The following is a 12,253-nucleotide window of genomic DNA, read 5'->3' on the forward strand; positions in this document are numbered from 1 at the left end:
CAAGAGCCTGAGTTCAAATCCCAGGCTAGAAAGAAAACTGGCAGATATGCCAAACCAGGGAGATTTTTTTTTTAATTTACTTACTTACTTACTTAGTTTTTTTAGTTATTCTTTTTTTTTTGCCAACCACGGGGCTTGAACTCAGGTCGTGGCAGCTCTACCTCAGCCTCAATCATTTAGGCTGGGTGCAGCCTCCAGACCCATAGCCAGTCTTGGGATCTTAGGCCCAGAGGGTTTGTAGGAAGAAAAAAAAGTGGGAAAGCACAAAAAGTGGTGAGCTGCAGAGGGCTGGGGGTTTTACGGGGTTTTTTTGGACAGTTACTATCCCGGGTCTGAATGACAGGGCTGCAAAGTGGACCTGACCTGACATTGCTGAAGTCTGGAGGGCTATCATGGAAGCTACAGCCAACCTGTCAACATAGGCCCAGGGTTCAAATCCTAGTCCTGACACCTACGAATGGCAGGAGATCTCTAGAGATACAATTGAAAGAGTAGTTTGTGCATCAGTCGAGCCTAAAATTTTATGCAATATTCCTAGGATGCTAATTGATCTTAATTAATAGTTTATTAAGCATGAAAAGAATAATATTCCTTCAATGGTGGTATAATAAATACCTAAGAGTTGGTCAGAACATAGTAGATGCCATTCAGTCATAGACAGACTTGCACTTTTTACCAATATATATTTTTTGGATATCACCGTCTGCCTCCCCATGTATAGCTGTTTTGTACAAACCTGGCGCTCGATCTCAGTGCATGGGAACGATCTGACAGCTTCACTGGCTAGAGGCTGCTGTTCTCATACTCACCCATTCATGAATTGGGCCTGCTAGGCCCTGAGTTCAGATCCCAGCACTGCCAATAATTTAATCTTGGAATAAGAAGCCAAGTGTGACACATGTTTTCCTTTTCTGGGAGCGTCCTGGATGTCAGGCATTATAGAGAACACATCTACAAATCTAGATGCTATGTGATAGTATATAAACACTGTAATAAATGGTATAAGTGTCATCAGAGTCAATAAAATAAATGGTAAATAAATGAATAAAACAAGAAATAAAATGAATAATCACACCAAACATGATATGGACTGAATATCTGAATGGAAGTATAAGTCATATTTTTAAAATGTATATAAGGAGTATGTTTTCCAGGACTGAGGCTTGAATTCAGGCCTAGGGAACAGGCCTGACTTTCTTGTCTTCAAGCATAGTAAGATTCCCCTTTCCCCAGTGCTGCCTATTTACCCAGACCTGGAGTTCAAATCCCAGGCTTGGCAGAAAAAAATGGCACAAATTGCAAACCAGGGAGATACGTAATCGTTTTATTATATTTTTAATTGTCTTTATTTTTTAATTTTTTTTCTTTTTCTTTTTTTTTCTTTTTGGCCATGCACATCGCTTGAACTCAATCGTCCCAGCTCTGTCTCAGCTTCCGTCACACTAGGCTGGGGTGCAGCCTCAGGAACCAAAGCCGATCCTGAAATCCTAAGACCCTAGTTCTGACAGGAATCCAAAATTAAAATGTCAAAAAAAAGCTGCAAGCTGCACATGGTAAGTGGTTTCTTGGCTGTGGTTCCTTGCACGGTGACTATCCTGGGTCTGAATGACATGGTTGCCACGCACAGGTGACTTGTCATTGCTGAGGGCTGGCGAACTGTCAGAAAAGCCATAGTTCAACCCCGCAACAGAGTCGCTGAGTTCAAATTCCAGTGCTGACACCTACCAATGGCAAGAGATCACAAGAGACTCCTGCCCATGCATAAAAGTTCTGATTGAATGAGTAGTCTGTGTAGCGGTCTAGTATCAAATTAGACACAATAATCCTAAGACATAGACTGCATTTAATTAATGGTTAATTAGGCATTAAAAGAATAATATTACTTCAATGGAGGCATAATAAATACCTAAGACTGGTTAGGAACCTAGTAGATGTCATTGAATACTAGATGCACGGCTCTGACACTCTGTACTAATATGCATTTATTGGTATACTACCGCCTGCCTATCCATGTATAGCTATTTTGGCCACCTCTGAGGCTTGATCTCAGCGCCTGCCAAAACTTTCAACCTGGAGTAAGAAGCCAAGTGTGACACTTGTTTTCCTTTTCTGGGAGAGTGCTGGGTGTCAGGCATGATGGAGAACAAGTCTACAAATCTAGATGCTATGGGATAGGATGTAAACAATGTAATACATGGTTAGGTGTCATCAAAGTCAATAAAACAAATGGTAAATAAATGAATAAAACAAAAAATACAATGAATAACCACACCAAACATGATATAGACTGAACAACTGTACGGAAGTTCAATCCTATCTTTAAAATGTATATAAGGAGTATGACTGGGGCAAGAATTCAGGCCCAGGGAACAGGCCTGACTTTCTGGTCTTCATGCACAGTGAGCTTCCCCTTCCCCCACAGTGCAACAGAGTTACCCAGACCCTGAGTTCTAATTCCAGGCCTTGAAAAGAAAAAATGGCACATTCCAAGCCATGGAGCTTCATTAGCATTTTTAATATTGTTTTAAGCTCACTTTGCCTTCATTTGAAACATTTTGATTTTATAACATGAGAGTTTTTTTTTAAAAAAAGGGGGTTTAAACTTTTACATTTCAGCATAGCACATTGGTTTTTCTATTTTGACCATCTGCCATGAAGAGTGAGAATGAAAATCAGGATATATTTTCTCCCTAGAAGGTTGGGACTGTTGATGTTATTTCTTCTTCTTTCTTCTTCTTTCTTCTTCTTCTTCTTCTTCTTCTTCTTCTTCTTCTTCTTCTTCTTCTTCTTCTTCTTCTTCTTCTTCTTCTTCTTCTTCTTCTTCTTCTTCTTCTTCTTTTTCATCGGTCGTGGGGCTTGAACTCTAGGCTTGGGCACTGTCCCTGTGATCTTCAGCTCAAGACAAGCGCTCACCTGCTTGAGCCACAGAACCACTTCCAGGCTTCTAGTGGTTTATTGGAGATAAGAGTCTCACAGACCTCAGATCTCAGCCTCCTGAATAGCTAGGATTACAGGCATGAGCCACCCGTGCCCAATAGTTTATGTTATTTCTATTTAGAATTATTTCTATAAGTATAAAATGTCTGCAATTGTGTCGTGTGAGTTTTCCTCAGTGCCTACCACGAAATACACTAGGGGAGTCTTCATACCACAAAAAGTTTGGGTTTCTGAATATAAACTCACTTCTGTGAGGACAGTAGTATTTGTAAGCATTTTGGGAATAAACTGGATTGTAAAATGAAAAACAAAAACATTGGTACTGAAATGTAGCTCAGTAGTTCAGTAGTTGCCTGAAGAGCATAAGACCATGGAAGAAAATTTTCCTAAAGCTCAGAATGTTAAAATTTTGTATGAACAAACTTCTGCCTTTTTTTTTTTTGTCTGTGGTGGGGCTTGAACTCTGATTGGGCGTTATCCCTGCACTCTATAGCTGTATGCGAGCACTCTACAGCTTGAGCCACAGCGCCACTTCGAGTTTTCTAGTGGTTTATTGGAGATAAGAGTCTCACGGATTTTCCTGCAGGGGGGGGGGCTTGAACTGCCATCCTCACATCTCAGCCTCCTGAGTAGCTAGTATTATAGGCATAAGCCACTGACGCCTGGTGCATGAAGAAACATTTAAGATTGATTCTGCAGAAAGAAACTTGGAATATACTTTTAGTACAAATAATTTATAGTGCCATGAATATAAATATAAAGGCACTAATTCAGAAGTATTTGGTCATTGGCTGGTTTCTTAGTTTATTCATATATATATATACATTATTAATTTTATATATACATATATTATTAAAAACATGGCTTTGAAGTGTACCTAAGAGCATATGTGCTCATGTAAATTTATACAACTGCACAAGCTTGATTGTTTTTTCAGTTTGTTGGTTCCATAAATTAGGTGGGATTTGTGTGTTGTTTAGTTCTCTGTTTTTGGAGGATTTCTCTCCCCTTTATCCCCCTACTCCCCTCTCCCCGCAATTGAACTCAGCTTGCTCTTTCTTGGCTTGGTTGTTCATAGCTGATTTTCTACCACTTCAGCCATACTTGTAGCCTGGCTTTTTGCCAGTTAATTAGAGATGATGTCTCTCAGGCTATGCTGCCTGGATTGGATTTGAAACTTCATCTTCTACTTCTCACCTCCTGAGTAGCTGGGATTACAGATGTGAGCCACTGGGGTACCTAGGGATAAATTAGACTTTGGTTGGTGTATTCTTTCTGTTTTTCTAAGCATGGGATGATATACTCTAGAATTTCGGTGAATGTCCTGGGTCTGAAATAAGATACATAATACATATGCAAATCTGTATAGTTCTCATAAGATATAATCAATTTAATACATAAGTGTAATAATAGTCAACAAAAATAATGAATCAATAAAAAATAAAATAAATACACTCAAAGCAATTTCAATAAACATAAGTATGCAGATATTAATTATTTCAAATGTGGATGAATATTACTTTAACAGGGCTAGGTATTGAATTCAGGCCTAGGGAACAGGCCTTATTACTTGTCTTCAAAGAGGGTGAGTTTCCTTGTCCCCCACAGTGCATAAGAGTTACCCAGTCTCTGAGTTCAATTCCTAGGCCTGGCAGAAAAAAAAAAGGGCACGAATTCCAAGCCAGGGAGCATTAGTTTGATATATATCTGGCCTTGGGAACTGTTCTTGCACTCTTCAGCTCAAGGCAAGCACTATACTGCTTAAGCCACAGCACCACTTCCGGTTTTCTAGTGGTTTATTGGAGAGAAGTGTCTCAAGGACTTTCCTGCCCAGGCTGGCTTTGAACAGTGATTTTCAGATCTCAGCGTCCTGAGTTGTTAAGAGTACAGGCATGAACCACCAGCGCCCGACTATTTTTAATATTTTTAAATTATTTATTATTTATTTATTTATGTATTGCCCAGCACGGAGCTTGAACTCATAGCGTGGCAACTCTACCTCAGCTAACGTCACCCTAGTCTGGGATGGTGCAGCCTCCGGACCCACAACCCATCGTGGGATATTAGGCCTCGGGGGCTGGCAGGAAAACAAAATGAAAATGGCACCAAAAAAAAAAAAAAAAGCTAGGAACCGACCATGGATGGTGTTTTCTTCGTTTTCCCTCCTTGCATGGTGATCATCCCGGGTCCAAATAACACTGCTGTAACCTGTAGGTCACCTGGCAGATTCTCTCTTTTCCTTCCTTGGATGTTGACTGTCCTGGGTCTAAATGACATGGTTGCAACCTGTAGGTCACCTGGCATTGCTGAAGGCTGGCAGTCTGGCAGAGAAGCCATAGGCCAGTCTGGACACCTATGTCCTGAGTTTGAATCCCAGTAATGCCACTTACAAAGGGCTGGAGAGCCTAAGAAGTTATTGCCAGTCCATAGGAACACCAGAGAAATGTAATCAATGTCATGGTTGGATGAGTAGTTCATCAATCAGTCTAATATAAATTTAGACCCAATAATCACAGTTTATTATGCATTAAATCATAGTTTTTTATGCATTAAAAGAATACTATTCATTAAATGGAGTCCTCACTAAAGACCTGAGAACCTGTATGAACGTAATATATGTCATTTAATACTAGATAGACATCACTGGCAGTATCAAAATATCTAAATATATATTTACCTGTATACCACCATCTGCATAGAAAGGTATTGCTATTTTGGCCAAACATGTGGCTGCATCCCAGTTCCTAGGATCCACTTGGCAGCTGAATGGGCTAGAGGCTGCCGTGCTGACACTCACCCATTCATGAGTTGGGCCTTCTAGGCCCTCAGTTCAAGTCCCAGCATTGGCAAAAATTTCATCTTGGAATAAGATTACAAGTGTGACACCTTTTTCCTTTTCTGTGCAAGTGCTGGATGTCAGGTATGATATACATAATATGTGTGCAAAGCTACCTGTTATGGAATAGATTGGAATAAATGTAATAAATGATATAGGTGCACTCAAGTCCATAAAATAAATGCTAATTCAATCAGTCAATAATAAAATATAATGAATCACTCCAGCAAACACGATATAGACTGAATATATAGATGGAAGTACAAAGCATATATTTAAAATGTCTATAAATGTTACGTTTTTCAGGCTAGTGCTTGAATTATGGTCTAGGGAAGAGTTGAGAAGTTCATGCATGATTCATATAGGAAATGATAGGCAAGAACTTTGGCAAAATGAATATTTTTAATTAAGACTTCACGAAGGGTGACAATAATAATTACCTTCAGGAAATCGAGGCATTGGGAAAGATCCAAGAATTAGTAGTCACATGGTAGATAGGATTCCAACACAACTTGCCACATCTCTATACAAATAGGCATTTATTAACATACTAGCTTGAGCTTATGAATGGATGAATATGGTGCACAAACCCCAACCCGGGGATCAATCTCTGGTCCTGGGTATAGCCTAGATCGTTAATATCTCAAAAGCTGGTGTGCTCATTTGGACCCATTAGAAAGTTGGGCTTGCTAGGACTGGAGTTCAACTACCAGCAATGCCAAAAGGTTCATCCAGCTGTGTGAAGCCAATCTTTACAGCTGTTTTCTTGTCCTATGAAAGTCCTGGGACTCAGCGAGGATGGAGAATGCTATATAGGCAATTCTATAGCCATAGGAATAGGTTGTCATCCATGGCAACACAGATATACCTGTCACCATACTCAATAAAATACATAATACCTCCATGAATAAGACTCAAAATTAAAAAAAATAATTACATTGAATGCAAGATGCATATCACACCTGTCTGCAAATAGAGATCCCATGTTTAAAGGAGATGGGCTTCTTATTTTGGCCACTGCTGGGTCTTCAAATCTGGCCTTTGACCAAGCTTGACATTCTAGTCTTCAGGGATGATGATCTTCCCCTTCCCCCAAAGTGCAATGGGGTTACCCAGACTTGAGCTCAAATTTCAGCACTGACAAAAGATTCATCCTGATGTCAGAAGCCAGTCGTTGCACCTGTTTTCCTCTCGTGTGGAAGTCCTGGGTCTCAGCTAGGATGGAGAGTGAATGCATAGGCAAACTTATAACCATGGGAACAGGTCATCATCCATGTTAGCACAGTTAACATGTCACCATACTCAGTAAAATACACAATAACTCCATGAATTAGACACAAATTAAGAAGTGCACCAAATGCAAGATGCTGTCCACACACATTTATCAATATATATCCTATGTTTCAAGTATGATTTTATGCCTATCCTGGCTCTCCCTGGTGCTCGATGTCAGGTCCTGGGAACAGTCTAGCTCTTCAGTTGCTCACAGGCCAGTGTCCTCACTATGACCCTTTTGCCAATTGGGCCTGCTAGGTCCTGAGTTCAAATCCCAACAGTGCCAAAACATGAATCCTGATGTGAGAAGCCCATCGGTCCACTTGTTTTTTTGTCCTGTGAAAGTCCTTGATCTGAGCTAGGATAGAGAAGGCATAGGCAACTCCATGGCCATAGAAATAGGTTGCTACCCATGTCAGCACATTTATATCTGTCATCATACTTCATAAAATACAGAATGCAACCCTGATTAATACACACAACAAAAAGAATAACTACACTGAAAACATGATGCATTCCACACATGTATGTAAATAGAGATCCTATGTGTAAAATAGGTGGGCATATGATTTTTTTCAGAGCTGGGGCTTCAATTCAGGCTCTGGGACCATGCCTAATTTGTAGTCTTCAACAATAGTGAGCTTCTCCTTCCCCCACAGTGCAACAGAGTTACCTAGACCTGAATTCACATTCCAGCTCTAGCAATAAAATGGCGTGAATTCTGAGCTAGGGTGCTTCATTTATAATTTTTCAATTTTTTAATTTTTTTGCCACACCCAGGCCTTGAACTCAAGTTGTGGCAACTCTGCCTCAGGTCCGATGATCCTAGGCTGCAGCCTCTGGACCCACAGCCCATCCTTGGATCCTAGGACCCCAGGGCTTGGAGGAAAAAGAAAAGCCGGATATGGGAAAAAATAGCGGTGGGAAGTTCCAGCTGGCGCTTTTAGTTTTTGTTTTTTTTTTTTTTTTTTTTTTTTTGAATATTGACCATGGTGGGACCAAACCCAGCAGACTGCAGATTGAAGGTGACTGGGTGTGGCTGAAGGCCTGCTGGCTATCAGGGGAGCCACAGGCTGACCGGGCAATGGAGTCCCCGAGGTTGAATCCCAGTCAGCCCCCCTACATTGTGGGAATGGCAGGAGATCCTGAGATACTCGATTCCGGACCTAGGAAGAGTCATGAAATGAGATCAATCTCATCCTTGAATGAGTAGTTCCTGAGAATGTGAGTAGGAAATGATAGTCAAGATTCATGGGGTATCAATTATTTTTAATAAAGAGTTGATGAAGCATATCTACAATCATCACAGTCATGAAATGGAGGCATCGGGGAAGGTCCAAGAATTGGTAGTCACAGGGTAGATTGGATTACATCACAGCTCACCATCTCTCCTACTCTATACAGATATCTACTTATTTGCATACTACCTTCAGCTGATGAATGCATGATTATTGTGCTCCCCCTGCCTTACTCCCGGGGCTAGATCTCATGTCCTAGGAACGCCCTAGCTCCTTAGTGGCTCAAAGGCTGGTGTGCTTACATGGACCCATTCACCTACTGGGCCTGCTAAGTGGTGAGTTCAGATCCCAGCAGTTCCAAAAGATTCATCCTGTCAGAAGCCAGATGTTGCACCTGTTTTCCTTACCTGTGTGAGTCCTGGGTCCCAGCTATGATGCCATGGCCAGTGGCCATGGCAAAAGGTTTTCATCCATGTCAGCCCAGTTACACCTGTCATATATACTCAAAAACATACACAATACATCCATGAATAGCATACAAAAATAAAGAGGATAACTACATTCAATGCACGAGCCAGTCCACACAATGGATGTGAATATACATCCCATTTTTCAATGATGCATTGAGGACTCTTGTGACCACCCTGGTGCTCGATCTCAGTTCCTGGGAATGGCCCAGTTCCTTAGTGGCTCACAGGCTGGTGTGCTCATGAGGACCCATTGGGCAGTTGGGGCTCCTAGGCACTGAGTTTGAATCTGAGCACTGCCAAAAATTGACCCTGATGTGAGAAACCATTCATTGCACCTGTTCTTCTGTGCTGTGCAAGTTCTTGGTCTCAGCTAGGATGGAGAATGATTAGGCAACTCTATACTCATGGGAATAGGTTGTAATCCAGGTCACCACACTTATATTTGTCATCCTATACTCAAGAAAATACACAATACATCAATGAATAAGACACCAGATAAAGACAATGACTACACCGAACCCAAGATGCCGCCCACCCATGTATGGAAATAGAGATCCTCTGTTTAAATTCTGAATTTATGGCTACGATGGCCCCCACTGAGGCTCGGTCTCAGGTCCCGGGAAAAACCTAGCTGCTTAGTGGCTCACGGGCTGGTGTGCTCACCATTACCCATCCACCACTTGGGCCTGCTAGGTCTTGAGTTCAAATCCAAGCACTACCAAAAGATTCATCCTGATGTTAGAAGTCAGGCGTTGCACCTGTTTTCCTATGCTGTGAAAGTCCTGGATCTCAGCTAGGATGTAGTATGCCATATAGGCAACTCTATCCTCATGGGAATCAGTTGACATCCATGTCAGCACAGTTATAGTTGTCATCACACTCAAAAAAATACACAATGCATCCATGAATAAGACACAAAATCAAGAGAACCAGTACACGGAATGCAAGATGCTTTCCACCTATGTATGGAAATATAGCTCCTGTGTTTAAATTATGAATTCATGAATATATTGACCACCGCAGGGCAATACCTCAGGCCCTGGGAACGGCCTAGCATCTTAGTGGCTTACAGGCTGGTGTGCTCACCTTAACCCATTCATCAATTCTGCCTGCTAGGCTCTCAGTACAAAAACCAGCACAGCCAAAAGAGTCATCCTGATGTGAGAAACCAATGGATCCACATGATTTCCTGTCCTGTGAAGGTCCTGAGCCTCAGAGAGGATGGAAAATGCTATATATGCAACTCAGTAGTCATGGGAATAGGTTGTCATCCATGGCATCACAGATATACCTGTCACCATACTCAAAAAAATACACAATACATCCATGAATAAGACTCAAAATTAGAAAATAACGCATACCACACCTGTATGTAAATAGATATCCTATGTTTAAAAGAGGGGGGCTTCTTATTTTGTTCAGTGCTAGGGCTCCAAATCAGGCCCTGGACCAGGCCTGACATTCTAGTCTTCAAGGATGGAAAGCTTCCCCTTCCCCCCAGGGAAGGTTACCCAGACTTGAGTTCAAATCCCAGAACTGACAAAAAATTCATCCTGATGTCAGAAGCCAGTCGTTGCACCTGTTTTCCTCTCGTGTGGAAGTCCTGGGTCTCAACTAGGATGGAGAATGAATGCATAGGCAAACTTATAACCATGGGAACACGTCGTCATCCATGTCAGTAGTTATAACTGCCACCATACTCAGTAAAATACACAATACCTCCATGAATTAGACACAAATTAAGGAGAATTGCACTGAATGAAAGATGGTTCCACACATGTATGTCAATACAGATCCTATGTTTCAAGTATGAATTTATGCCTATCCTGGCCCTACGTGGTGCTCGATGACAGGCTTACCTTCTCAGTTTCTCACAGGCCAGTGTCCTCCCCTTGACCCTTTTGCCAATTGGGCCTGCTAAGCTTTGAGTTCAAATCCCAACTCTGCCAAAATATGAATGCTGTTGTGAGAAGTCCAGAGTTGCACCTGTTTTCCTGTACTGTGAAAGTTCTGGGTCTCAGCTAGGTTGCAGTATGCTATATAGGCAACACTATACTCATTGGAATCCATTCCCATCCATGTCAGCACAGTTATATCTGTCATCACACGCAATAAAATACAAAATGCATCCCTGATTAAGACACACAATAAAAAGAATAACTACACTGAATACATGATGCATTCCACAGATGTTTGTAAATACAGATCATCTCTATAAATTATGAATTTATATCAATAATGGACCCCAAATAGAGATCATCTCTATAAATTATGAATTTTTATCAATAATGGACCCCACCAGGGTTTGATCACAGGTCCTGGGATGGACCTAACCCCCTATTGGCTCACGGGCTGGTGTACTCACCATTACCGATTCAACACTTGGGCTTTCTAGGCCTTGAGTTCAAATCCCAGCACTGTCAAAAGATGAATACTGATGTGAGAAGCCAATTGATCCACCTCTTTTCCTGTGCTGTGAAAGTCCTACTTCTCAGCTACGAATGGAGCATATTATGTAGCCAACCTATAGCCAAGGGAATAGGTTGGCATCCAGTATAGCACAGTTATACCTGTCACCATACACAGTAAAATACACAATAACTCCATGAATTAGACACAAATTAAGAAGTGCACCAAATGCAAGATGCTGTCCACACACATTTATCAATATATATCCTACGTTTAAATTATGAATTTATTCTTATCCTGGCCCTCCCTGGTGCTCGATGTCAGGTCCTGGGAACAGTCTAGCTGCTCAGTTGCCCACAGGCCAGTGTACTCACCCTGACCCTTTTGACAATTGGGCCTGCTAGGTCCTGCGATCAAATCCCAACAGTGCCAAAACATGAATCCTGATGTGAGAAGCCCATCGGTCCACTTGTTTTTTTGTGTCCTGTGAAAGTCCTTGGTCTGAGCTAGGATGGAGAAGGCATAGGCAACTCCATGGCCATAGAAATAGGTTGCTATCCATGTCAGCACATTTATATCTGTCATCATACTCAATAAAATACAAAATGCATGCCTGACTCAGACACATAATAAAAAGAATAACTACACTGAAAACATGATGCATTCCAAACATGTATGTAAATAGAGATCCTATTTAGGTGGGCATATGATTTTTGCCAGTGCTTGGGCTTCAATTCAGGCCCTGGGACCAGGCCTGATTTGTAATCTTCAACGATGGTGAGCTTTTCCTTCCCCAAAAGTGCAACAATGTTTCCCAGACCTGAGTTCAAATCCCAGCTCTAGAAGTAATATGGTGTGAATTCTGAGCTAGGGTGCTTCATGTATATGTATATATACACATATATACACTCATATATACGTATATATATGTATATATATACATATATATGTATATATGTATAAATATACATATATACGTATATATACATATATATACATATGTATGTATACATATACATATATGTATATGTATATATATACATATATATACATATGTATATATACACATTTATACATATGTACATATA

The sequence above is a fragment of the Dipodomys merriami genome, unplaced genomic scaffold, assembly GCF_024711535.1.
Source record: "Dipodomys merriami isolate MVZ:Mamm:240054 unplaced genomic scaffold, mDipMer1.0.p SCAF_278, whole genome shotgun sequence".
Taxonomy (NCBI): domain Eukaryota; kingdom Metazoa; phylum Chordata; class Mammalia; order Rodentia; family Heteromyidae; genus Dipodomys; species Dipodomys merriami.